Source organism: Bos grunniens, chromosome 10 (genome assembly GCF_055505025.1).
Source record: "Bos grunniens cultivar Pamir isolate PY7600 chromosome 10, Bosgru_T2T1.0, whole genome shotgun sequence".
NCBI classification, from domain to species: domain Eukaryota; kingdom Metazoa; phylum Chordata; class Mammalia; order Artiodactyla; family Bovidae; genus Bos; species Bos grunniens.
In genome coordinates, this window is record NC_141174.1 from 646822 (window position 1) to 673716 (window position 26895).

A 26895-nucleotide genomic window follows, 5' to 3' on the forward strand; every position below is an offset into this window, starting at 1 on the left:
ACTCATGTCCATTGAGTCGGTGATGCCATCCAACCATCTCATCCTCTGTCATCCCCTTCTCCTCCTGCCTTCAATCTTTCCCAGCATCAGGGTCTTTTCAAATGAGTTGGCTCTTTGCATCATGTGGCCAAAGTATTGGAGCTTCAGCTTCAGCACCAGTCCTTCCAAAGAATATTCAGGGTTGATTTCCTTTAGAATTGGCTGGTTGGATCTCCTTGCAGTCCAAGGGACTCTCAAGAGTCTCCAGCACCACAGTTCAAAAGCATCAATTGTTCAGTGCTCACCCTGCATTGGAGAAGGCAATGGCACCCCACTGCAGTACTCTTGCCTGGAAAATCCCAGGGACGGGGGAGCCTGGTGGGCTGCAGTCCATGGGGTCGCTAAGAGTCGGGCATGACTTTCACTTTCACTTTTCACTTTCATGCACTGGAGAAGGAAATGGCAGCCCACTCCGGTGTTCTTCCTGGAGAATCCCAGGGACGGGGAGCCTGCTGGCTGCCGTCTGTGGGGTCGCACAGAGTCGGACACGACTGACGCGACTCCGCAGCAGCAGCAGCACCCGTCTTCATGGTCCAGCTCTCACATCCGTCCACGACTACTGGGAAAACCATAGCCTTGACTGGATGGACCTTTGTTGGCAAAGTGATGTAGAGATGTATTTAAGCTTACAGCAGGTGCTTTAACAGCTGCAGGAACAACATGCTGTGAGCACACAGAGGAGAGAACAGTCGGTCCCTGTGGGCTGGGGTTGGGTGCTGGGAGGGTCAGGTGAGGTTGATCTTCACACCCTGGTTAAAGACACAGGGGCTTAATGCAGCTGCTTTGGCAGGTCAAGCCTGTATTTGCCTGCTGGACTGAGAGAGCCCGCCTGGACCTGGCAGGCCTGACCTCTTAGCCAAGCAGCCAACGTACCAGCTAAGGCCCTGACGTCTGTGGTTCCCTGAGGTCCCTGTCGGGGGGGTGGTTAGCACCTCAGCCAGGCACTCAGCAAAGTGTCCTCTTACAAGAGAGAACCATTCAGTAATCATGTGGGAACAGTGGCCGGATCCCTGTGATAACCGACCTCACTTCACATCTGGAGAGCGAATGGTGTTTACCCAAACCCAACGGAATGAGACACCCCACAAGTGTCTGTTAGCCTTCACCCCCATCATTGGTCTATAAGGCAGCAGGTGCAAGCTCAATATTGTTTTGCAAATAAATTGTAGCCAGGAGACCCAAATCTGAGGGTCACTGCCTTTCCTTTTTTTTAAATTTATTGTTTTAACATAGATTTCAGTGGATCTGGGTAATTCCTATAATAACATTACTTTCCTAGCCTGGACACAGATGAGTGCAGTTAGAAATCCTGCCCTGTGCAATGCATGCTGGGAGCGTGCCGAGCACATGAATGCCACAGGCCAAGCACGCTGGGAGGGAGAGGAGGCCAAGAACCACACCCTGCAGGTTCATTCCTTCAGAAGCAGGGGCCAAACAGAGCATGAAGTACATGCCCATCAACTGCTGCCAAAGAGATGCCCTCAAATACCATCCAGAGACCGTCCAGTCATAAAATAAATAATAGCAGCTACAATCGCACAGAGGAGACCAGTGTGGGCCGGGCTCTGTGCCAGGCCAGCCACCCTCACGGGTTTATGACCGTTGGTGCTGCCTCACAGAGAAGATAGTCCCACTACAAACAAGGAAACGGGCTCAGAGCAATCAAAGAAGTTACCTAAAGCCCCATAAATAGGAAGCGGCAGTGCACGAATTCAAAAGCAAGTCTAAGTGCATGCCTACCTGATCAATATCTGCTATCTGTATCTATGCATCTATGTCCACCTCCCATCCATCCACTCATATACCTGTCCGTCATCTATCCCGTGGTGTTTATAGGAGTCACATCCTCAGAGACTCAGGAACAGCAATGACCTTCTCCCTCTTCCCCACAAGGTGACTCGGGTCAGAGTTTAAGCATGTTTCTTTGTGGACTTGTCCCTGAACTCAGGCTTCTCGGGACCTGCGGTGAACTCACTGCTGAGTGGTCCAGGCGCTCTGCTGCCTAGCAAGGTCTTACTCTAGAAATGAGGCAGGATGGGACCCAACCAGTGAGCCATGGTCAGGCTCCAAGAAGCCATCTTTTTGTGACTTTCTGTGAGAGCTCTCGTTTCTCTTTAATGAATAACAAACCATCAAATCCACAAATATCATTCCCCAGCATGGAATACATTGGGCAGGAAGATGGACAATCAATTCCTAGCAGAATCTGACATACTCAAAGCCCCAGTACAAATATGTCTCATCCATGCCTATCACAGATGACTGAAATTCTACTGTTAGAAAATCATTTCTCTGCTTTACCCAAGCAATCCAATTCTGCAATATAACCTTCAGATGTGTTTAAAAAGTGGATGGGATAATAACGGCATGTGGCAGCACTGTTTGTAATAAAACAATTTGGACACAAGAGAGGATGATTAAATACATGGAGGACTGGTTAAACAGAGGGATACATCCATACCAAGCATAGATAATATGCAACAAGAAAAAGAATGAGCCTACTGATGTTGAAGCTGAAACTCCAATACTTTGGCCACCTGATGTGGAGAGCTAACTCATGTGAAAAGACCCTGATGCTAGGAAAGATTGAGGGCAGGAGGAGAAGGGGACAACAGAGGATGAGATGGTTGGATGGCATCACCGATATAATGGACATGGGTCCGGGTGGACTCCGGGAGTTGGTGATGGACAGGGAGGTCTGGCGTACTGCGGTTCATGGGGTCGCAAAGAGTCGGACACAACTGAGCGACTGAACTGAACTGAACTCTATACACAATGAAACAATCTCCCAAAGCTGTAAAATGAACAAGGCAAGATGAAGAATTCCACGTTGAATAACACCCATACAATGGGTCAGTTCAAATGCACGGAGACCAGCTCTGGAAGGATGGAGACCAGCTCTGGAAGGATGGAGACCTTTGGTATCAGCGGTGGCTGCAGAGAGGGAAATTGGGTGCATGGGGGCCTGAGCAGGATCAGTGGCTGCCACAAAAGTGTTTGTGAATGGCGCCCTCTGGAGTTGTGCCATGAGGTGGTCCTGGTGGAATAAGGGCTCTGCAACCTTGACTAGCACAACACGTATTATGTAATAGAAAATGAAATTTAAATTTAAACATATGTTAGGAAGGTAGAATGAGGTCATTATGATAAAATATGTTATTCCTTATACTTCTGAGTGTTTGGGTCATTTATTTTTTTCATTCATTCAGGAAATACTGATTTAGTCCCAACCAGTGGGGTATGCTGAGTACACAGAGGTGAGTAAAAGAGATCTTACTTCTACGTGAAAGGCATGTATGCCTGGGAGTGTGCACACCATCAGCTGTCACTCACTGAGCGCCTGCTGGGAGCCCAGGGCCCAGCAACAGGCACTGTGGCCCAGAGCACTGTTCGGGGTTGACCGTCTGGATGCTGAGCCCGCCTCTACTCTTAAGGGGGATCACTAACCCTCTGTGCCTATTTTCTCATCTGTAAACAGGGACTAATAACAGTTTGTTCCTCTCTGAGTTGTGGTGAGGATGAAATTAGCTGACACTTGTGAGGTTCTTAGAACAATTCCTGGCTGGGCTCACCGTGCCCGCATCCTGTGTGTTTATTACTCCCTGCCCAGCCCAGCGTGCTACAGATACGGTGGCAATGAGATAGCCCCAGCCCACGCGCACAGAGGGTTTACCATCCCTGGAGGCAGATATTAAACACATAATTATCATTGTGTCTGTCTCCCAGGGAGAGACAGAAAAATAAATAGGTAACTATCTCCCCACGTGCTGAGGACTCCTGGGCCATAGGACTGCAGGTGGAGGAGGAAAAACGCTGAGTCTAAAGGCAGAGTCGGGTCTCAGTAGCAGAAGGTGGGAAGAAGGGTGCCCCAGGCCAGGGCACAGCTGAGCAAAGGCAGGCAGGCCTGCGGAGGGAACGAGCTTCCGGGTCAGAGTGTGTGATGCAAGGGACGGGGAGCTGGGAGTGGGGAGGGCAAGCAGAGGCCGGCTCGGGAAGGGATCTGGGTTCATCCCCAGAGCAACGGGAACCCACAAAGGCCCTTTACGAAGACGGTGCTGACTGCAGGCAGCACATGACCTACAGGGCGGCAAAGTTGGAAGCAGGCAGACGAGAGAGGCCGCCAGGTCAGAGAGGAGCATCGAGAAAGTCTCCCTCCCAGAAGAGAACCTTGCAGGAGAGAGAATGCTTAACACTCCGTGTGCCTCCCGTGCTCCGAGGAGGCTGCTCCTGTGAAGGGCGAGGGATCGCGCACACAGGAGAGGCTTTCTCTGTCCCTTCAGTTCTGCCAGGCCAGGCCTCTGGGTCTGCTTCTCTCCTCGCTGTGTCTCCAGTGCCAGCAGCAGGGCCTGGCACGCCGTCTGCACCCAGTAGGGGATCACTGTCGTGGAGGCGGCGCCGGCAGAGCGCACAGGACGCACAGGGCCACCGAGACAGCGCAGCCAGGGAGGCAGGAGACAAACCATGCAGCTCAGCAGCCGGTCAGGCGAGCACTTCAAGGAGCGATTTGCGGCCACGAAGTTCAAGGAGGATAAACCCTTCCTGCGCGGTCCAGTCGTTAAGAATCTGCCTTCCAATGCAGGGGACACCGGTTCAATCCCTGGTCAGGGAACTAAGATCCCACATGCCGCGGGGCACCTAAGCCCAAACGCTGCAGTTACTGAGCCTGCGCTCTGGAGCTGGTGCACCCCAGCTGGAGAAGGCTCTTGCTGAAACTAGAGGCCTGTTTGCCATAACAGAGTCCCAGCACAGCCAAAGAGAAGATAGGGAGGATACACCCAAAAGGCATCCATCAGATTTTGTAACTGCTACCATGACGATGTTGTCACAGCTCTGTCAGCCAACAAGCTCAGGGAGCATCACATACACACAGATTGTATTTAGGGCCTGACCTTGAGGGGTACAGACACAGTGGAAGACACCCCATTTCCTTGATGTCCACAGGCTAGTCAAGAAGACCTCGTTATTCACAGAATAGGCACTTCACAGTATTACAAAACTACATTTCTGGTTTCGGGAGCTCTCCCCTGAGGGACTTCCCTAGAGTCCTATATCTTGATAATGAAGGCATGGGACAAATAGGCCTTGTCTTCACTCATTAATTCCTGAGGTGGGAGTTGCTCAGTGTTTGCCAAGAGAGTTGCTTAAATACAACTGCAAATTTGCAAAATAGATGTTGCCATAAGGAAGAAGCATCCTAGCTGTATAAATATTTCATAAAAATTTTTCATTACAATAGCAGAGACAAAAGATTGGGGAAATGCTGGCAGTCGCAATTAGTACTGTCTGATAGGGCAGATACGAGTACACCCAATATGCAAAGGACTGTTAATAACAACAAGTATCAATACTTTGACCCAAAGTCTGTAGTGCTCCCTTTTACTTCTTCCTCCTAAACGATTCAGTGCCAAAGGCATCAGGTGGAGCAGAGAGGTGGGCGTTCACGGTGGGGCTGGAGGGCAGGAGGCCATGGAGGCCCAAAGCGGGGTCAGAGCCCCAGGGACAAGGAGGACTTACACAGGGAGGGTGGCCTGACCCGTGCTGTCACCAGCTGACCAGGATAAGGGGCGGACTCCTCAGAGGGCTGAGGAATGGTAGCCTGGCACGTGGCATCGGAGGGTTAGAACATCTCCATAGGAATGAGCACATCTACTGTCTAGATCTTGGATTCTAAATACCAATTTCCATTAAAATGTGGGACTTCCCTTGTGGCTCAGTAGCTAAGAATCTGCCTGCCAATCCTGGGGACACGGGTTCTATCCCCTGTCTGGGAAGATTACACATGCTATGGAGCAACTAAGCCCCTTCACACGACTGCTGAAACCCACACACCCTACAGTCACCAGTCGCAGTTACTGAAGCCCATGTGCCCAGCGCCTGTGCTCTGCAACCAGAGAAGCCACTGCAGTGAGAAGCCCGTACAGCCAGAGAGGAGCCCCTGCTCTCCACAACTAGAGAAAGGCCACACGCCGCAATGAAGACCCGACACGGCCAAAATAAACAAACACAGCAATGTGCACAGGTCAGAATGGGGCCTTTAGAAGGAGGTTGCCGTTTTCTCCATTACCTTCACCTTTTCAGTTCAGTCAGCTCAGTCGCTCAGTCCTGTCCATCACCAACTCCCGGAGTTTATGCAAACTCATGCCCATTGAGTCGGTGATGCCATCCAGCCATCTCATCCTCTGTTGTCCCCTTCTCTTCTGCCTTCAATCTCTCCTAGCATCAGGGTCTTTTCCAGTGAGTCAGCTCTTCGCATCAGGTGACCAAAGGACTGGAGTTTCAGCTTCAGCATCAGTTCTTCCAATGAAGATCCAGGACTGATCTCCTTTAGGATGGACTGGTTGGATGTCCTTGCAGTCCAAGGAACTCTCAAGAGTCTTCTCCAACACCACAGCTCAAAAGCATCAATTCTTTGGTGCTCAGCTTTCTTTATAGTCCAACTCTCACATCTATACATGACCACTGGAAAAACCATAGCCTTGACTAGACAGAGCTTTATTGGCGAAGTGATATCTCTGCTTTTTAACATGCTATCTAGATTTATCATAGCTTTTCTCCCAAGAAGCGTCTTTTTATTTCATGACTTCAGTCACCATCGGCAGTGATTCTGCAGCTCTCGAATATAAAATCTGCTATTGTTTCCACTTTTTCCACATAGTCAATTTCTATTGACTGAGGAAGGCCAAGAGCTCTGGCTGGTAACACAGAGGTAGGGGTACGGGGGAATGGGGAATTAGTGCTTAATGGGGACGGATTTTAAGACAGGGATGAAGAAGACCTGGAGGGGGTGCTGGGGATGGTTGTGCAATGTGGGTGTGTGCGCACTGCCACTGAACTGCACACTTACAGCTGGATAAGATGGGAAGTTTTGTGTTATACATATATTTTCCCACAATAAAAATTCTAAATTAAAAAAGGAAACCAATTGTTAAGTTACATTCACTTTAAATGTTTAGTTTCAAACTGCCGGTGGGAAAAGTGGCACGAGCACTTAGCATGTCTTGAATTAAATATCAAATAGTCTCGAGCTCAGGCTTCCTGCTCCAATACCAGAGGAGGAATCTTGTCTCAGAAAGGAGGGTTTCTGTGTTCGTCTCACACGGCCAAACATTAACTTTATGACTCTGTGAGAATCTGGGAGAACTCTTCTGCCAAACCTGACTGTGAATGTCCATCCTTAGAGAGTTTTAGAAGATTTGAAGCCTTGTTCTCCAAAGCAAACCTTCTTGTAGTTACTAAGCCAAATACAGCAATCCAACCCAGGGGCAGAACTCCAAGGAATGGCAGTGCTGTGGGTGAGAAAGGCAAGCCCGTCTGTTTCCTAGTTTGCTTGGCCTGAAAAACTAGAACGAGCGTGTTTGCTGATTTAGTTCAAAGATTCTGCCGTGCACGGTCACACCAAGTTCCTGTAGCCACTAAACACGACACAGGGGTCCAGAGGCAGTTTACACGCGTGATGCTACGAACAGCGAGTGTGGAGTCACACGATTTCACAGGTGAGTCCTAGGGATAAACCAGGAAGTTGCTTTAATGTCTGGCTACACTTTCACCACACAGCTCCACCAATGCATGACCTACAAGCTTCTTTCAAGGTCACCACTTGCTAGCTGGAAGAGCAGAGGCTCCATGCATGTCCACTGCTTAGGAAAGGACTGGCCGAGTGATAATGACCTGACCCTCTGCCTGCATCCGTAGAAGATATGCTGAGCTAAACAGCCAAGCTTTTTGATTCACTGGGGCTCAGCCTCTTCACGTCAAGCCCCAGATGTGCCAGGACAGACTGCTTTAGAGCCTTCCGATGCTATGATTTTCTCCTCGTTTTGTTTGGCCACCCCACATGGCATGTGGGATCTTAGTTCCCTGACCAGAGATTGAACCTGTGCTCCCTGCTTTGCGAGCACAGAGTCTCAATCGCTGGACAACCAGGAAGTCCCCCAGTGTGATGATTTTCATAATCTGTAACTACCTAGGCAGTAATTCGTGAGTTGATGGTGGTATGACTATCAATTTTTCTAAATTCCTTTGTTAAGAGTATGTGTGTGTTTCTTTAATTGAGAGTAAAATTAACTTGAATTGGTCATTACTTAGAATGACGCGTCTCAGAAGTATACTTTAGTCCAGAATTATACTCATGCTGCCCTGAAGGATGTATGCCATCTGACAGTGTAAATGCATGGGAACAAACATATAAAAGAGCCCTACTGCAAAGTAAACACGCCGCGACAAATATAACATTTGTCCTTTAAACTTAATCCTCTTATGCCAGGTCTAATATAAGACAGTTTGGTTTAAAGGGCATGTGTACATATGGGCTATATTTCAGAAGACACATAACTGATCTAACTCCAAACAAGAACAAGCTGGGTTCCAAAGGATCATTTACATGCATCTGTAGACAGCGATGGGCTTCCCCTGTGGCTCGGTGGTGAAGAAGCGTCTGCAATGCAGAAGCCAGAGACTGGGGTTAGACCCTTGGATCGGGAAGATCCCCTGGAGAAGGGGATGCAACCTTCCCCAGTACTCTCGCCTGGAGAACCCCATGGACAGAGGAACCTGGTGGGTTACAGTCCATGGGGTTGCAAAGAGTTGGACATGACTGAAGCAAACTGGCAAGTGCTTCACAGACAGCGATGCCGAGGTGGTCAGAGGACGCTATGGGATGGCTCAACCAGATGTTTCAAAGGGCGTTTCAGCGCATCCAGAGAAGCCGAGCCTGGGCCTACGTCTGAGCTGCCCGGGGGAGGGTTCACGGGCTGAAGGCACGACCTGTGACGGCAGTACTCCCTCCCTGCTCTGCTTTCCTGTTGAGATCCTCTGAGGTTTCATTTTCCGGGTATCCCTGGCCACCAAATGTCTGGGATTCGATCCCAGTTGTAAAAGCTCTTTATTACCATTGCATAAAACCAGGCACTGTTCCCCGTCCCGTCAGTGGGCACTGGAGCCTTGGCGGTGTTACTTTAGAGATCACTATTGGCCCAGAGTATAGTTTAGAAGCCACGACTGGCTCCAGGAGTTGGTGGACAGGGAAGCCTGCTGTGCTGCAGTCCATGGGGTCCCAAAGAGTCCCACATGACTGAGGGACTGGACCGAGCTGACTGATCAGCCCAGAGTGCTTCCCAGGTGGCAAAGTTGGTAAAGAATCTGCCTGCCAATGCAGGACGCATGGGTTCCATCCCTGTGTCAGGAAGATCCCCTGGAGCAGGAAATGGCAACCCACTCCAGTACTCTTGCCCAGAGAATCCCTTGGACAGAGGAGTCTGGTGGGCTACAATCCATGGGTTTGCAAAGAGTCGGACACAACTGAGTAACTGAGTGCACACAGCTGGCCCAGATGAAAGCCAGGGCTCCATTAGAAGTCCCTGGGTCGACTCAGAGGGAGGCCCCTGGGCACCCCTGAAGGGCGGCGTGCAGCCAGAGCCCAGACAATCATGGGGAGAATGCTGGAAGCCTCCCAGGGCCACCCTAACGCAGAGTCTAACCCTTGGCCACAAGGGTGGCGGGCAGAAGCTGTCCTTCAGGGTCCTGCCCTGAGCTGCCACAAGAACACAGAGGGCAACGGCGGTGTTTCCATGGGAACGCTGTGGGGTGTGCTATGGAACCTGTCACCATGGCACCTACTCGATCTGAAAAACAGGCTAAAAACAGAACATACAGGAAAGCAGGGAGTCACCTCCCTGCAGTCCCCTTCTCCCACAGCTGCTATGGTACCTAAGTGGATCTTTCGCTTCCCAGTTTCCGCGCTGGATGTGGCCTTTAAAAGATAAAAGGCTTGCTGTCGGCATCTGCGTCGTCTTGGGGGTAATGTGTCCCGAGGCTCCAGGAAGTTTGCTCTCTACTCGCTGCAGATGTGAAATCCCTGGGGAGGAGGGAGCCCACCCAGGAAAGGAGTCCTCTGGGGCTTGTTCAGGTCTTGGGGGGCGGGGGGGGGGAAGGGGAGCGGGGAGGCGCTCCAGTTCACACGGGTGAGCCAGGAAAGGACTGTGTTCACTCCCACAACAGGGGTCGGGCACTCTCCTGGCATTCTCTTTGGGGAGGGACCCACAAGGCCACAGAGCTCCGCGGAAGATCTTCCCTAATTCAAGGTCACCCCTCGTCTAAGTCGCTTCAGTCGTGCCCAGCGCTTTACCACCCAGTGGACTGTAGCCCGCCAGGCTCCTCTGTCCATGGGATTCTCCAGGCGAGAACACTGGAGTGTGTTGCTGGGCCCTCCTCCAGGGGATCTCCCCCGCCCAGGGATCGACCCGTATCTATTATGTCTCCTGCATCCGCCGGCCAGCTCTTCACCACTAGCGCCACCTGAGAAGCCCCTTCACAGCCCAGCATTTATTCCAGTCTCTGGATTCAGACAGAACCTGAGTTTAGATTCCAACTCAGTCACCTGCCAGCCAGGTGAGATCCATGGGCACCCTCCCAGAGGTCAATGTCCTCGTCTGTAGCGTGGGGTGAGAAGGCGCCGGGGGCAAGCTCTGCCCTCGGCTCTCACTCTGGCTCTGGCTTGACCCATCGAGGAATTGCCGAGGGCAGAGCAGAGCCCTCCTAGCTGCCGGAGGGCGGGGTGTGACGAGGGGGACCACACCGGCCTCGGGACAGGGATGCTCAGCCCCGCCCCCGCTCTCGGTCCGGGGTCGGGGGTAGCGGGGGCGCAAGCGGAGCCCGGTTCACCAGCCGCCCAGCCTCCTGACTCCCGCGGTGTCCGCGGGCACAGCCAGTGTAGCTGAGAGCAGGCTCCTGCTCCGAAACAGGCGTCCCCACGCGGTAAGGTCGTCACCCTGGGGACTGCTGACCCCGGACAGCGGACTTCTCCGGAGCTGGAGAAAATTCCAGTGAGGTGCGCTGTTTGTAGGGCGGGGGCCCTCCAGGCTCCCCACTGCCACCCCCAACGCAGCGACTCAGGTCCGGCCTCCGCTTCGCTCCCGCCCCCGCCTGCCAGTGGGGTGCAGCCTCCTGTCCCCGAGGATTCGGAGGCACTGAAGGAGAATGGGCCTCCTACCCAGAGTCACACACAGGGGGCTCCCTGCTTGTCTAATCTCCACACTGAACGTTTTCAGGAGTCACTACTGGTTGATGAGAAAGGGATTAGCCTTTATCACGGAAGGAAGGGCCCACTCCCTGAACTTGCTGGTGTGCGCTGCAGTTAGGCCGGGCCCACAGGCTGGCACAGCCCCCCGCAGTCCCCCGGGGGGCTTTGCCTCCAAAGGCTCCAGTCCTCGCAGCTCCCCCTGGACAACCCTGTTTCCCCCAACAGGCCTGGGGCCTCACTCTCATCCACAGCTTCCTCCACCCAAAAGCAGTTTCCCAGCACTGTGGCATCTCCCTGACAAACTCCCGTCAAGAGCACCCAGGAGCTCCCACTGGGGAGTCATGTGCTTCCAAGGAAGGGTCCCTCCTCAAAGGTGGAGGGAACATGTGACCTAAGCTAAGCCAGTCTCATAATCCCATCTTCCATGTTCATGTGACCCAGCTTGGTCCAATCAGAACGGCTCCTGGGGCACTTCCTGAGGAAGAGAAGGTCCTCAGGGCTATGGATGCGACACGGACTGTGCCTCCGGTCACCTGTCATAAGCAAAGCTGGCCTGAGAGGACAGCCTACGTGCTTAGTCACTCAGTCGTGTCCGACTCTTTGCGACCTCATGGACTGTAGCCCGTCAGGCTCTTCTGTCCATGGGATTCTCCAGGCAAGAAGACTGGAGTGGGTAGCCATGCCCTCCTCCAGGGGATCTTCCCAAACAGGGATTGAACCCAAATCTCCCTCTACCATCTGAGCCCTTAGGGAAGCCCATAGGTACAGCCTACAGATGAGCAGTTTTTATTTGTCAGCCATACCCTAGTGAGGAGGAAAAGGTACAGCAGATCAAGTATTCAACTGTGCATTTTAAGTAAGTGGGGTGGGAGCCAGCCTGTGGGTGCAGCTGACACCGAGAGTAGCTACGGAAAGCAGGCCAGGCGCTCTGCTGCCGCGGCGCCGGGAGCCTCCCCCGTCGGCCCTGCCTCCCAGCGTCTTAGTTTCCCGAGTCAATCGATTTCATTTGTGTTTAAACCAGTTTCAGTTGGATTTCCTATAACGTGAGGATTAAAAAACAAATTCCTGGAACATTACTTCCTCTCTACTAGTTTCAGACCCTTCACCTCATTAGAGCTCAATTCCAAAGTTAGGTCTTGGAGGAAGTTCACCTAATTCTAGTTCATCCTTTGTCTCCAGCCCCTGTGCACTGTTCATGAAGTAGTGATCATGTATATGCCCCTAACTATAAAATCCTTTGAGACTGGTAGTGTTTCCACTTTTCCAAAGAGGAAGCTGAGGTCCAAAAAGGTGTGAAATCATTTTCTCCGAGGCAACACATTCAGTAATGGATAATGAGAGCAGGACCAGAAATGATTCAACTCTGTATGGTCTATAAACTATTAATAAGTTCTGGGTTCTTTTTCTAAACAGTCAATTCTTCAGTACCCCAGTTGGATTAACAATCTCTTAAGTCCAAGGCTATTTTTCCTTCCGTTGTAACACTTGCAACGTGTTTGTTACCAAACGGTCAGGGAGCCTCCTGCAGCCCGGAACACACTGGGCCCAGGGGCCTGACAATACCCGGAGGTCTGCTGAGTACTTTAAAAAGCACTGGGCACCGAGCTAAGGGCTTGACATATGTAATCGCATTTAAAAAAAATGGTTCATTGTATTTACGTTATTCTTGGACCCACAGGCAAGTGGCCTTTGGCCAAGGCCTGTGAGTGCAGCCTGTTAGAATTGGAATAGAGTCTCTATTCCGAGGGACAGACACAGAGGGCAGGTCCCCGACAGGGGCAGAGAGCAAGGCGGGAAGGCCAAGGACTCTGGCGTCGACCCCTGGTTCTACTTCTTGTGATCTGAGTGGTGTTAGGCAAGTTACTTTGAGTTTTTGGGTTCTGTTTTGTCACTTGTCAAATGAAGATATAACCCCAACATCTCTCTGAGTTGCTGGAAGATTAAATCACATCACACACCCAGCACAATGGTTGGCATAGTTTTGCTTTTTCCCTATTATGTTTCTTCCTGCTGAGCACTTTCAGCCACCTGCCCCACCCCACCCCAACCCCAGCTCTGAGGACGGTGGCCAACCCCACCCAGGAGCCAAAGAGATAAAGAAATTCAAGAGAACACTGGCCTCCAGGGGTGTTGGGGGGAAGTTTCCATCCCATTCTTTGCCAAACATAGATTTGCTGCTAGAAAGCCAGAGCACGCCCAGGAATGGTTGTAGCCCAGGCTGCTTGGTTCCCCTGCGATTCACTGTGGTTAGATTATAACAAAGGCGTTTTCCTTGGCTTCTGCCTAGTGAGCCACAAACAGTTCCAGATCTGCCTCATTAAAGAAAGGAAAGGGGGTTTGCTGGGAGGCTCGGTACACATTTTCAATGAAGACGTGCAGTCATTCTTCGAGCAGCCAAGCTCCCCTTCGATGTGGCATGTCATCACATAGCCAGTGTCCACTCAGCACAGGTAACTTACACCTCTCTAGGTAAACCTGAGGGAGCAGCATTTCTCTGGGGCTTAGCTGAGGGGCAGGAAGAGATTCCTTTCCATTTTATCCCCTCTTCTCATCTGCTCTTTTACCCAAAGAACACGGGTAGGCCAGCATTTCTATTTACCCAAGAATGCCACTTCTCGTGTTGAATAGTTAGATCCTCCACTGGAAGCAGTTCAGTTCCTATTTATGGGAGGCAGTGCTCTCAAAGTGCAGATGTTTGGGACACCAGTATCAGTACCCTGGAGTGCATGCAAATGTCTGGCTCCATAGTTTTCCTCTGAATTAGGCTCACTATGAAAGACCGAGAACCCTTGCTGTCGTTCAGTCGCTAGGTCGTGTCTGACTCTTTGTGACCCATGAGCTGCAGCACGCCAGGCCTCCCTGCCCATCACCAACTCCTGGAGTTCACTCACACTCGTATCCATCGGGTCAGTGATGCCATCCAGCCATCTCTTCCTCTGTTGCTCCCTTCTCCTCCCGCCTTCAACCTTTCCCAAAATCAGGGTCTTTTCCAGTGAGTCGGTTCCTTGCATCAGGTGGCCAAAGTATTGGAGCTTTAGTGTCAATCAGCTCTTCCAAAGAATATTCAGGGTTGCTTTCCTTTAGGATTGACTGGTTTAATCTCCTTGCTACCCAAGGGATGCTCAAGAGTCTTCCCCAGCACCCCAGTTCAAAAACAATTCTTCAGAGCTCAGCCTTCTTTATGGTCCAACTCTCACATCTATACGTGACTACTGAGAACCTTAGGTAGCAGTTAAGAACATGGGTTTTGGACTCAGATATACGGACTAACTCTGAGCTCCAGCTCTACCGCCTACTGACTGTGCACCTTGGGCAGAGTAGTCAGCCTCGCTGGATCTTAGTTTCCTCGCCTGTACAAAGGGAGTGCACGACAGTCAGAGGACATGGAGCTCATGTGGTTGTTGTAAGGGTGAAATGAAATAACACATATTTAGCAATAATTGGCATATAGGATAGGAAATATTCACTGTGATAACTCTTCAAAAAGTCTTAGGACCCTGTGAAAAATGATAAACTTACATCACAACCAGTGTGAGGGTCTCTGCTTGTGTTTTCTATCGATACAAGTTTTGAAAAGTCTACAGATCAGCAACCAGACCTGACGGTGTTTATTATGAGCCGTGAGGTTGCCACCAGGACTCTCCTCTGAGCCTCGACAACGGGACAGCCAGGAGGGGGCAGCAAAAGAGAGCCAGAGACGAACTCTGTAGCCATTAGAATTTCGGTGTTTACAAGTCAGGGGCATTTACTCGGCATGTCCAGGCTGGTACTAATTTCGAAAGATACTAAGTCCGGTAGATGCAGTCTAGCATCTGATAGCATCAGCAATTGCAATCAGCATATTGATCACATGCTGAGTGAGTGTATATTAGCCCTGCGGGTGCTGGCTGTCTATCTGACTCCTGGTTTTCATAGATTATTTACTTTAGGCAGTCACACAAGCATGGCTTTATTGTAGAAAACAACAAACTTAATTGCAATGTAGATATTAGGAGATAGTATAAACCAAGGGCTGGCAAATATTTTGGTATAGCCTGTGAGTTAAGAACGGTTTTCGTAGTTTTCGGTTCAGTTCAGTTCAGTCACTCAGTCATGTCCCACTCTTTGCAACCCCATGGACTGCAGCTCACCAGGCCTCCCTGTCCATCACCAACTCCCGGGGTCCACTCAAACTCATGTCCTTTGACTCTGTGATGCCATCCAACCATCTCATCCTGTGTCACCCCCTTCTCCTGTTGCCTTCAGTCTTTCCCAACATCTCCCAACGTTTATATTTTTAAACGTTGTTAAAAAGAAGGAGGGGAGGGGAAATAATAACAAAGTGATAGTTAATTTTATGCATCAACTTGGCGCACAGTACCGAGACGGTGGGTTAGACATTACTTCTGGGTGTGCCTGTGAGGGCGTTTCCAGATGAGATTAGTGTTTGAACTGACAGACCAGTGAAGCAGGCTGCCTTCCCCAACCCCCTGACGGCCTGAACAGAGCGGACAGGCAGAGGCAGGCAGGCTCTGCTCTCTGCCCGGCTGCCTGAGCTGGGGCTGCGGCCTTCTCCTGGCCTCTGGCGAGGACCCACCCATCAGTGTTCCTGGTTCTCAAGCCTGCAGACGGGCTGGAACCACACCACCAGCTTTGCTGGGTCTCCGGCTAACTGATAGCAGACTGGTGCTGCTCCGCCCCATAATCCCACAAGGCAATTCCACGTGTCGCCCCCATAATCCCACAAGGCAATTCCACGTGTCGCCTCCATAATCCCACAAGGCAATTCCACGTGTCGCCCCCATAATCCCACAAGGCAATTCCACGTGTCGCCTCCATAATCCCACAAGGCAATTCCACGTGTCAAAGCGTGTGTTTTTCCCCCGTGGAGAAGGAAATGGCAGCCTGCTCCAGTGTTCTTGCCTGGAGAATCCCATGGACAGAGAAGTCGGGCAGGCTCCAGTCCATGGGGTCGCAAGAGTCGGACACTGCTGAGCGACTAAGCCACCACATACACGCGTACAGATACCCCGTTGGCTGCGTTTCTCTGGAGAACCAGGACTAATACAGAGACGTATGTGGTGCCCAACGCCCACGGTATTCACTGTCATCCTGTACAGAAAAGTCTGCTGAGCCCTCATCCAGCCTGCTCAGGAGCTGGCTCCTCAGCACGTGGTCTGAACATAATTCAAAATCATGGTCCATCAAAATGCAAATCCTCACATGCTGCTGATGTGTCCCACATTAGCAGAAGTCACCAATCTACTATACTTACCTAGTCAGGAGACTAAGTTTATCAGGGTCAAAGAAACCCTCAGGACCAAAACAAAACAAGGACAACACAGCCCAGGAAAGTGACAGGCTAGTCTGACTTACGAATACAGATGCCAGAACCCCAAACAGAGCATCAGCAAACTGAACCCAGCAGTGTGCCTAAGTAGTTAATATGTCATGACCGAGTTAGGGTTATGCCAGGAGCGTAAGGCTGGTTTAGTATTAGAAAAGTGGTTAATAGAATTCATCATATTACCAGATTGAAGGCAAAACACTTAATACCTCAATAAAATTAGGAAAAAATAGTATTTATCATCCATTAAAAATTTTAAGAACTCAGTTACTTTAAACTAGAACTTGATAAAGAACATCTAGCAAGAAAAGACAAGAAGGACAAAAAACTTACATCATACCTAACGGTGAAATGTTGAAAGCACTCCCTTTAAGAGCTGAGACAAGACTCTAGAGGTCCCATTAACACTACATTATACCAGCCTGTGTAGCAAAACAAGAAAAAGCAAGCAAATGAAAATGTGTAAGGATTGGACAGGAAGGGAAAAAACTTGCAGATCATGTGATTGTCAGCATGGAAAACCCAACATTATTTGGAAATAAAATTATTAAAATTAGAGAATTCAAGAAATTTTCTAGGTATTAATACAAAAACCACTGTGAAAAGTAAATTGTATTTCTATTCACCAGTAACTGCTAAAAACATAATTTTAAAAGATAACCCCTATAATAGCATGCTTGTGCTGTGCTTAGTCGCTCAGTCGTGTCCAACTCTGTGTGACCCATGGACTGTAGCCCGCCAGGCTCCTCTGTCCATGGGGATTCTCCAGGCAAGAATACTGGAGTGGGTTGCCATCCCCTCCTCCAGAAGATCTTCCTAATGAACTTGTGTCTCCTGAATCTCAGGCGGATTCTTCCTTACCCAGGGATTGACCCCAGGTCTCCCCGCATTGGAGACAGATTCTTTACCGTCTGAGCCACCAAGGAAGCCCAAGAATACTGGAGTGGATAGCCCATCCCTTCTCCAGGGGAACTTTCTTACCCAGGGATCAAACTGGGGTCCCCTGCATTGTAGGCAGATTCTTTACCAGCTGAGCTACCAGGGAAGCCCATAATAGCATGAACAAATATCAGATATCCAGCAGTAATCCAACCAAACGTGTGAAAGCCTTTTCTAGAGAAAAACTTTACTGCAGGTTTTTAAAAAAAGATAAACAAATGTTCATGACAGGAAGATTTGATCCTGTGAATACATCATTTCTCTCCAAACTGAAGTATATATTCTAGGCAATTCCAATCAGACTCCTAACAAGATTTTTTAAAAGGAACTCAACAAGCTGATTATTTGGAAGAGCAAAGATCCAAGAAACGCCAAGTCACATTTAAAGAAGAACAACAGACACACGCACATGTGTGCATGTGTGTGTGTGTGTGTGTGTGTGTGTCAGGGGACATTTCCTTTCCCAGATATCAAAACATATTCTATTACCATAGTAACTAAGATTGGACAAACTCCCCAAACCCAACAACAACAAAAAACAAAAAGTCCAATTAGAAAATGGGCAAATGACTTGAATGGACATTTCCTCAAAGAAGATACACAAATGGTCGGTAAGTACATGAAAAGATACCCAATATCACTGATCACTACAGCAATGCAAATAAAACCACAGTGAGACAACACTTCATACCTAGTAGGATGGCTATTTTTGTTTTAAAGGAAAAATAAAACACCAGACATATAACAAGCATTGACAAAGACATGGAGAAACTGGAACCTATGTTCCTTGCTGGTGGGAATGTAAAATGGTGTAACTTCTGTTAAAATAGTATAAAAGTTTCTCAAAAAATCAGACATTGAACTACTGAACATATACCCCAAAAGAATGAAAAGCAGAAACTCAAACAGATACTTGTGGATGCATGTTTACAGCAGCTTTATCCACAATAGCCAAAAGGTGGAAGCAAACCAAACGTCTGTCAATTGATGTTTTCGTTCAGTCCCTAAGTGGTGTCCAACTCTGCAACCCCTTGGTCTGCAGCACCCCAGGCTTGCCTGTCCTTCACCATCTCCCACAGCTCACTCAAACTCATGTCCACTGAGTCAGTGATGCCATCCAACCATCTCATCCTCTGTCGTCCCCTTCTCCTCCTGCCTTCAATCTTTCCCAGCATCAGGGTCTTTTCAAATGAGTTGGCTCTTTGCATCATGTGGCCAAAGTATTGGAGCTTCAGCTTCAGCATCAGTCCTTCCAAAGAATATTCAGGATTGACTTATTTTAGGATTGATTGACTTGATCTTGCAGTCCAAGGGACTCCCAAGAGTCTTCTCCAGCACAATTTGAAAGCATCAATTCTTCGGTGCTCAGCCTTCTTTATGATCCACCTCTCACATCCATCAGATCAGATCAGTCGCTCAGTCATGTCCGACTCTTTGCGACCCCATGAATCGCAGCATGCCAGGCCTCTCTGTCCATCACCATCTCCTGGAGTTCACTCAGACTCACGTCCATCGAGTCAGTGATGCCACCCAGCCATCTCATCCTCTGTCGTCCCCTTCTCCTCTTGCCCCCAATCCCTCCCAGCATCAGAGTCTTTGCCAATGAGTCAACTCTTCGCATGAGGTGGCCAAACTACTGGAGTTTCAGCTTTAGCATCACTCCTTCCAAAGAAATCCCAGGACTGATCTTCAGAATGGACTGGTTGGATCTCCTTGCAGTCCAAGGGACTCTCAAGAGTCTTCTCCAACACCACAGTTCAAAAGCATCAATTCTTCGGCACTCAGCCTTCTTCACAGTCCAACTCTCACATCCATACATGACCACTGGAAAAACCATAGCCTTGACTAGACGGACCTTTGTTGGCAAAGTCACATCTCTGCTTTTTAATATGCTGTCTAGGTTGGTCATAACTTTCCTTCCAAGGAGTAAGCGTCTTTTAATTTCATGGCTGCAGTCACCATCTGTAGTGATTTTGGAGCCCAGAAAAATAAAGTCTGACACTGTTTCCCCATCTATTTCCCATGAAGTGATGGGACCGGATGCCATGATCTTCGTTTTCTAAATGTTGAGCTTTAAGCCAACTTTTTCATTCTCCACTTTCACTTTCATCAAGAGGCTTTTGAGTTCCTCTTCACTTTCTGCCATAAGGGTGGTGTCATCTGCATATCTGAGGTTATTGATATTTCTCCCGGCAATCTTGATTCCAGCTTGAGTTTCTTCCAGTCCAGCGTTTCTCATGATGTACTCTGCATATAAGTTAAATAAACAGGGTGACAATATACAGCCTTGACGTACTCCTTCTCCTATTTGGAACCAGTCTGTTGTTCCATGTCCAGTTCTAACTGTTGCTTCCTGACCTGCATACAAATTTCTCAAGAGGCAAATCAGGTGGTCTGGTATTCCCATATCTTTCAGAATTTTCCACAGTTTATTGTGATCTACACAGTCAAAGGCTTTGGCATAGTCAATAAAGCAGAAATAGATGTTTTTCTGGAACTCTCTTGCTTTTTCTATGATCCAGCAGATGTTGGCAATTTGATCTCTGGTTCCTCTGCCTTTTCTAAAGCCAGCTTGAACATCAGGAAGTTCACGGTTCACATACTGCTGAAGCTTGGCTTGGAGAATTTTGAGCATTACTTTCCTAGCGTGTGAGATGAGTACAATTGTGCGGTAGTTTGAGCATTCTTTGGCATTGCCTTTCTTTGGGATTGGAATGAAAACTGACCTTTTCCAGTCCTGTGGCCACTGCTGAGTTTTCCAAATTTGCTGGCATATTGAGTGTAGCACTTTCACAGCATCATCTTTCAGGATTTGAAATAGCTCAACTGGAATTCCATCACCTCCACTAGCTTTGTTCGTAGTGATGCTTTCTAAGGCCCACTTGACTTCACATTCCAGGATGTCTGGCTCTAGGTCAGTGATCACATAAAGGTGTGCAACATAAATGAACCTTGAAGACATTATGCTAAGTGCAATAAGCCAGACACAAAAGGACAAATACGATGTGATGCCACTTAAATGAAGTACCTGGCACAGTCCAATCTGTAAAGGCAGAAGTAGAATGCTGGGGGGATTTCCCTGATGGTCAGGTGGCTAAGAATCTGTGCTCCCAATGAAGAGGGCCCAGGTTGAACCCCTGGGTCAGGGAACTAGACACCACATGCCACAGCTACAGATTCTGCGTGCTGACTAAAAAGAAGCCACACGCCGCGACTAAAAAATAAACCTGCATGCTGCAACGGAGATGAAAGATGCCACATAGCACAACTGAGACCCGACATAGCTAAATACATGATAGACACTTAAAAAAAGAAAGTAGAATGGTTGTCAGCAGGGTCTAGAGGGAGAGAAGAATGAGGTGTTATTATCTTAAAAGGACAGGGTTTCAATTTGGGATGCTGAAAAAGTTCTGGAGATGGATGGTGGCGATGGTTATGCAACAGTGTGAATGTACTTAATGCCACTGAAGTGTACTCTTAAACATAGTTAAGATGGTAAATTTTATGTATATTTTCCCACAATAAAAAAGATTGAGTGATAGTGAGCAGGAATAAGCAAACTTATCAGTGGGGTAGTACAGACAGTATGTGTGTGTGCGTGTGCGTGTGCATGTGCGTGCGCGCTCAGTCACGTCTGACTCTTTGTAACCCCGTGGACTGTACCTGCCAGGCTCCTCTGTCCATGGGATTCTCCAGGCAAGAATGCTGGACCGGGTTGCCATTTCCTTCTCTAGGGGATCTTCCTAACGAATCTACGTCTCCTGTGTCTCCTGAATCGCAGGTGAATTCTTTACCGATGAGCCACGGGGGAAGCCCTCAGATTAGCAGGACTCACATGTGATCTGTACACCGGTTACCATTTCTGAATTCCTTGTCTTGGGCCCACGATCAGTACAGAAGTGGACAGCAAGCATTTAGAAACTTTCGTAACAATTTTGCAACGTGAGTTTATGCCTATTGAATCTAATAATAAATAACTGAGGCCGTCATTTTATGCATATTTTCAATTTTATCTTTAAGTAAGTAATTTTTACTATATCTACAAAAATACTGATCTGCAATGGATTAGAGGAAACACGAGTTCAGTTCAGCGAGGAAACACTCATATTAGAGCTCGCTATCTGACAGAGGACGCTGCAGGAAGTGAGGGGAGGATAAAAATGGAGGTCAATCATTCATACGAATCCAATCGAGGTAGATTAAACGCTTAAACATGAAAAATTAAATAGTATATATAAAGAATAAAATGAGAAAATTTTTAGAACACATAAAAAATAATTATTTTTGTGACCTCAAGTTGGGAAAATTTTCTTTGACGAGGTACATTTGACATGAATTAAGAACTTCTATTGAAAAGTCACCGTAAATGCAAAGACAATCCCAAATTGCAAATAAATATCTGAACATATGAAAACTACGTTATGGGACTTCCCTGGTGGTACAGTAGGTGAGAATCCCACAGCCAATGCCGGGGACACGGGTCTGATCCCTGGTTTGGGAAGATCACACCTGCCGAGGAGCGACTAAGCCTGTGGGCCACACCGACTGAGCCCGTGAGATGCGACTTCTGAAGCCTGCACGCCTAGAGCCCGTTCTCTGCAATGAGAGAAGCTCCCGCAACGAGAAGCCTGCTCACCGCAACTAGAGAAAGCCTGGGTGCACCAATGAAGACCTAGCACAGGTAAAAATAAATCAATTTTTGAAAAAGCAGATGATCCTTATTAAAAAAAAAAAAAAACTAATACAGGGTTACAATCCAGACTATATAAGTAGTTCTTATGAATCAACAGGAAAATACCAACAGCTCATTAGAAAATAGAGGGAAAGACCTACACAGGTATTTCATAGTAGAGGTAAAAAAACAGGTCTGTAAACATGAGGAGATTCTTCAATAGTTATCAAACAAATGCAAATTATAACTGTAATGAGACACAGACCATACCTACTGGAATGACAAAAATTAAAGCTGACAAGAACGAGATCAACCAAAACACTATCATCAGCTGCCGGTGGGAGTGTGGACGGTTACAGTGGCTTTCGAAGGTGATTAGAGTGTCCAGTATAATACTCCTGGAGCAGAGTAGACGCGAGCACGTCTGAACGTAGGTTCCAGTCAGGTGTGTACTCTGAAGAGGAGAGTGAATGCATGCAACATGGGCTAACGATATACTGGACGGCTATACAGCAGCGAAGAGAGAACTGCAGCTGCTCACACCAACAGAAGTGACTCTCAAAAGCACAATGTTGAATGGAAGAAGTCACAGAAGAATGTATATTATATTCTTAAATATAGCATTAAAAATAGGTATCTGTATTCTGCCAAATCAAACACTACACTGCTTAGAGATTTAAGCGTGTTTGTGTGCACACGTGCACACGTGTGTGTGTGTGTGTGTGTGTTTGCAGAAAAACTCTAAAGAAAAGCTTGGGATGATGAACACAGAACTCGGTAGTTTCCCTCTGATAGAAGGACACGTGACCGGGGAGGCGCGTTTAGAGGTTTCTAAGAAACTGACACCGTTCTACGGCTTACCTTCCGTGGTGGGGATGCAGGTGTTTCTTTTTCTGTTCTTAAGCCGACCTTACGGGTTATGTGTATGTGTGATATATTGCACAATTTTTAAAAAAGCAAAAGAAAGAATAAAAAGCTTCTCCATGATGGCTGAGAACGGGTCAAAATGAGAACAGGGCTGAATCCCCTGAGGCTGAAGGCAGAGGCGAGGCAGGCTTCGAGGTCCTGACTAACAGGGAAATGCAAATCAAGAGCCTGTGCAGAGACCTGCCCCTCAACACTGATTTTTGTCTCCCCAGAACTTTCTGCCTTTCAGAAACTACCTTTCCCCCATCTTGGAGGGGCTGTCATTCCTGTGGCATCACCAGTCACATCAACTGTGGGCCTCAGGCTCACACAATTAACTGTGACTCAGGCCAGCTAATTAGAGTATTTCTACTTCTCTGGCCTCAGCAGCTAATTACAGGCATTAGTAGAGGTCGCAAGCCAGCCCCAGTCAGAGCCATTCCTGCCCTTCTGTTGGAACAACCAAGAAAGAAGTGGTTCTACTACATGTGAATGGACGCCCGATCCTTCTAGGCCCTGTGAAAATGAGCTTGAAAACAGAGCCGAATCGAGAGCAAAGCAGAAAGGAGGACTGTGCTCAGTTGCTCAGTCCCATCCGACTCTTTGCGACCCCCTGGACTGAGCCCCACCAGGCTCCTCAGTCCGTGGGATTCTCCAGACAAGAATACTGGAGTGGGTTGCCATTCCCTTCTCCAGGGGATCTTCCAGTCCCAGGAATCAAAGCAAGGTAAATTTCAGGCAAATTCTTCACCATCTGAGATACCAGGGAAGCCCAAAAGGAGGACCAGAGAATCACAGAAGGACAAAGCGAGAGACAAAGTCCTCACTGAGTGTCTGGAACTAGACATTCCTGATTCCCACTGAGTAGAGAGTTGCAGATCCAAGCACAATCAAACGGGTCCTAAGCAGCACAGAATTTTGTACCAGGAGCAGGATTTTGGAAATTGGCTGTACTGGGGTGGAGAGCAGGGCAGTGTGAAGCCTCCCCTCTGACCAGGACGTCAGCTGCATCTGTAAAGTGAAGCCAAGTCAGTAAACTCTCCAGTTGAATCTGGTGAGGTTGGAAATTTAGAGGACCTGTTTTCTTTCTTTTCTTAAAGTCAGGTTTCTGGAGCATGTTGGCAATTTCTCCAATCTTTAGTGAGGTTCTATAGGAAAAGATACACTGAGTCTCAGCTGGGCCTTTCTGAAAGTGGGGAAAGGGAAAACCAAAGCCTCTTTCTGCTTGGGGCCAGAAATTCAACTGAGCTGAGGGTGAGAAAATAATTTTTTTTAGGATTGCAACAGTCAGGCTCCTGCCCTAGGCTGACGCTGGTGCAAGCACAGGCTGGAGAAGGAAAACGCAGAGGGGGCTGGGAGAGGAGCCCTGGGGGGCTTCTCCCTCCAGCTGCCCTGCGGGCACTCCCTGCCCATGGGAAGCATCTTGTGCCCTGGCGGCCCAGCCTTAGGGCACGGGGCCTCCCTCAGCTCAGCCCAGCGTGTCCAGGGCAGAGGCCGAGCGGACGAAGTCCGAAGGAGAGCTGGGCAAGGGCAGGGCACAGAGGCATCTGTCAGGAGACAGACGTGGTGAGGTCAGGCTCCCCATTCTAGAGCGTGGCCCGTCTGGGTTCTGGCTCTGGGTGCAGCTCGTGAAATCATTAGGACACTAACTTCCTAGCGATTGTCTAAGAGCTTAGAGAGTCAAACTGCCAGAGACATCTCAGTCTTGCAACCACGGCACAAGACTGCTCAATCGGTGGGGTCAGACCCAGACTTCTGGACTGACGTCCTCAGACAGTGAGTGGCCTGCTAGAGTCTACAGTTTCCAGAAAGGACGTTCTCTCTGATCCACCTAGGAGGGCCATGGACTCGGGAGAGTCTCCCAGCGACAGAGCCCCAGGCGGCCCTGGCGGATGGAGGAGCGCACGTGCTTCAGGATATCCGCTGTGGCTCCCTGCCGGTGCTCTTCTGCAGGACGCTGGGGACTGCCTGCAGGGTGCCGGGTCCCCTTCTCCCCTTTACTAAAAGCAGGTGGTTTTATTCCAGGTATCTTACTTTCCTCCGCTATTAAATGCTGGGGGTGTTTAAAATGATCATTTAGCTGTCAGTTAACAGACTATGAAGAGCAGCACTCAGACCTGATCCAGAAGATTGTATATCCGCTGGCTTGCCTTTTATGTGAGCAACCTGCTCCAGCATGGGGATGGGGGTCGGGTGCATTTCTGAAATTGTTCGTATGGGAAAAGGGTGTGGATGGATGCTGCCAAGTCAAGGAGCGGAGCCGAGTGGACATCTACTACCCCTTCTGCCCTGTAAAGGGCTGAGCTGTGCCTCTGTGTGTGTGCCTGGTCGCTCAGTCATGCCCGACTCTGTGCGGCCCCATGGACTGTAGCCCACCAGGCTCCTCTGTCCATGGAATCCTCCAGGCAAGAATGCTGGAGTGGGTTGCACTTCCTCCTCCAGGAAATTATGCCTCGACTCCTCTCCAAAGATTTGCTCAAGTCCTAACAACCAGTACTTGCAAACGTGATCCTATTTGGAAAAAGGATCTTTACAGATGTAATTAAGCAAAGGATCTCAAGATGAGATCATTATGGATTAATCCACTGGGTCCTGAATCCAATGACAGGTGTCCTTATAAGAGGAGACAAAAGAGACAGAACAGGAGAATCACAGAAGGGATGGTCGTGTGGAGATGGAGGCAGGGATTGGAGTGGTGCAGCTGGAAGCCAAGGATGGCCTGAGGCCAAAGACGCTGGAGGGCTCCCCAGGTGGCTCAGTGGTAAAGAATCCTCCTGCCAGGGCAGGAGATGCCAGTCCGCCCCTGGGTCAGGAGGTCCCCTGGAGGAGGGCATGGCAACCCACTTCAGCATTCTTTCCTGGGAAATCCTATGGACAGAGGAGCCTGGGGGCAGGGGGCGGGTTGTACAATCCATGGGTCACAAAGAGTCAGACATGACCTAGCATGTAAAGATGGAGAAGGAAATGGTAACCCGCTCCAGTACTCTCGCCTGGAAAATCCTATGGGCGGGGGACCCTGGTGGGCTGCAGTCCATGGGGTCTTGAAGAGTCGGACTCGACTGAGCGTCTTCACTTTCACTTTTCACTTTCATGCATTGGAGGAGGAAATGGCAACCCACTCCAGTGTTCTTGCCTGGAGAATCCCAGGGATGGGGGAGCCTGGTGGGCTGCCGTCTATGGGGTCGCACAGAGTCGGACTCGACTGAAGCGAATCAGCAGCAGCAGCAGCAGCGAGTAAAGGACAACAACAAAGGAGCTGGAAGAGGTGAGGAGGAATTACGTCCTTAGGCTTCAGAAGGAGTGTGGCCCTGCTGATGCCTTTATTTAGAACTTCTGCCCTTCAGGACTGTGAGAGGACGCATTTCTGCTGTTTTTAGCCGCCCCTTTTGTGATGAATTGTTGCAGCAGCTGGAAGAGGCTAACACGAGCCCAGACAGTTGGAGACTGTCTCCGACTTGGTGGGGCTGTCAATCACCATCTCAGACCTAGGTGACCAGCCAATATACCCCAACACCATGATTGGAGTGTTTGGTTTGAGACGGTCACTGCAATGGACTGAATACTTCTATGTCCCCAAAATTCATGTATTGAAATCTTAACCCTAATATGTTGCTGTTAGAAGGCAGGGCCTCGGGGAGCTTATTTGGGCATGAGAGTGGAGCCCTCATGAATCAATCAGCACCCTGATAAGACCCTAGAGAACTCTCCTTCCCCTTCTCTCATGTGAGGACATAGCAATAAGACAGCCATTTACAAGCTGGGAGCTGGGCTTTCATCAGACACCAAGTCTGCCGGCGCCTTGATCTTGGACTTCCCCATCTCCAGAACTGTGAGAAGTAAATGTTTACTGTTTAAGCCACCTCATCTGTGCTATTTTTGTTTTAGTGGAGCCAACAGACTAAGACAGTCCCAGGAGAGAGCTGGCTCGTGAAAGAGCCAACAGAGAAGGAAGCAGACGCAGGGATGTAAGGGAGAGCCGGGCCTCAAGGATGTCCG

The 26895-nt window shown here is 49.1% G+C and overlaps 1 protein-coding gene across 1 annotated transcript in view; it reads right to left on the reverse strand.

The window, feature by feature from the left end:
• The window catches only part of GOLM2 (golgi membrane protein 2), a 152053-nt gene that overhangs the window by 109691 nt on the left and 15467 nt on the right, over positions 1–26895 (reverse strand). The window lies entirely within an intron of this gene.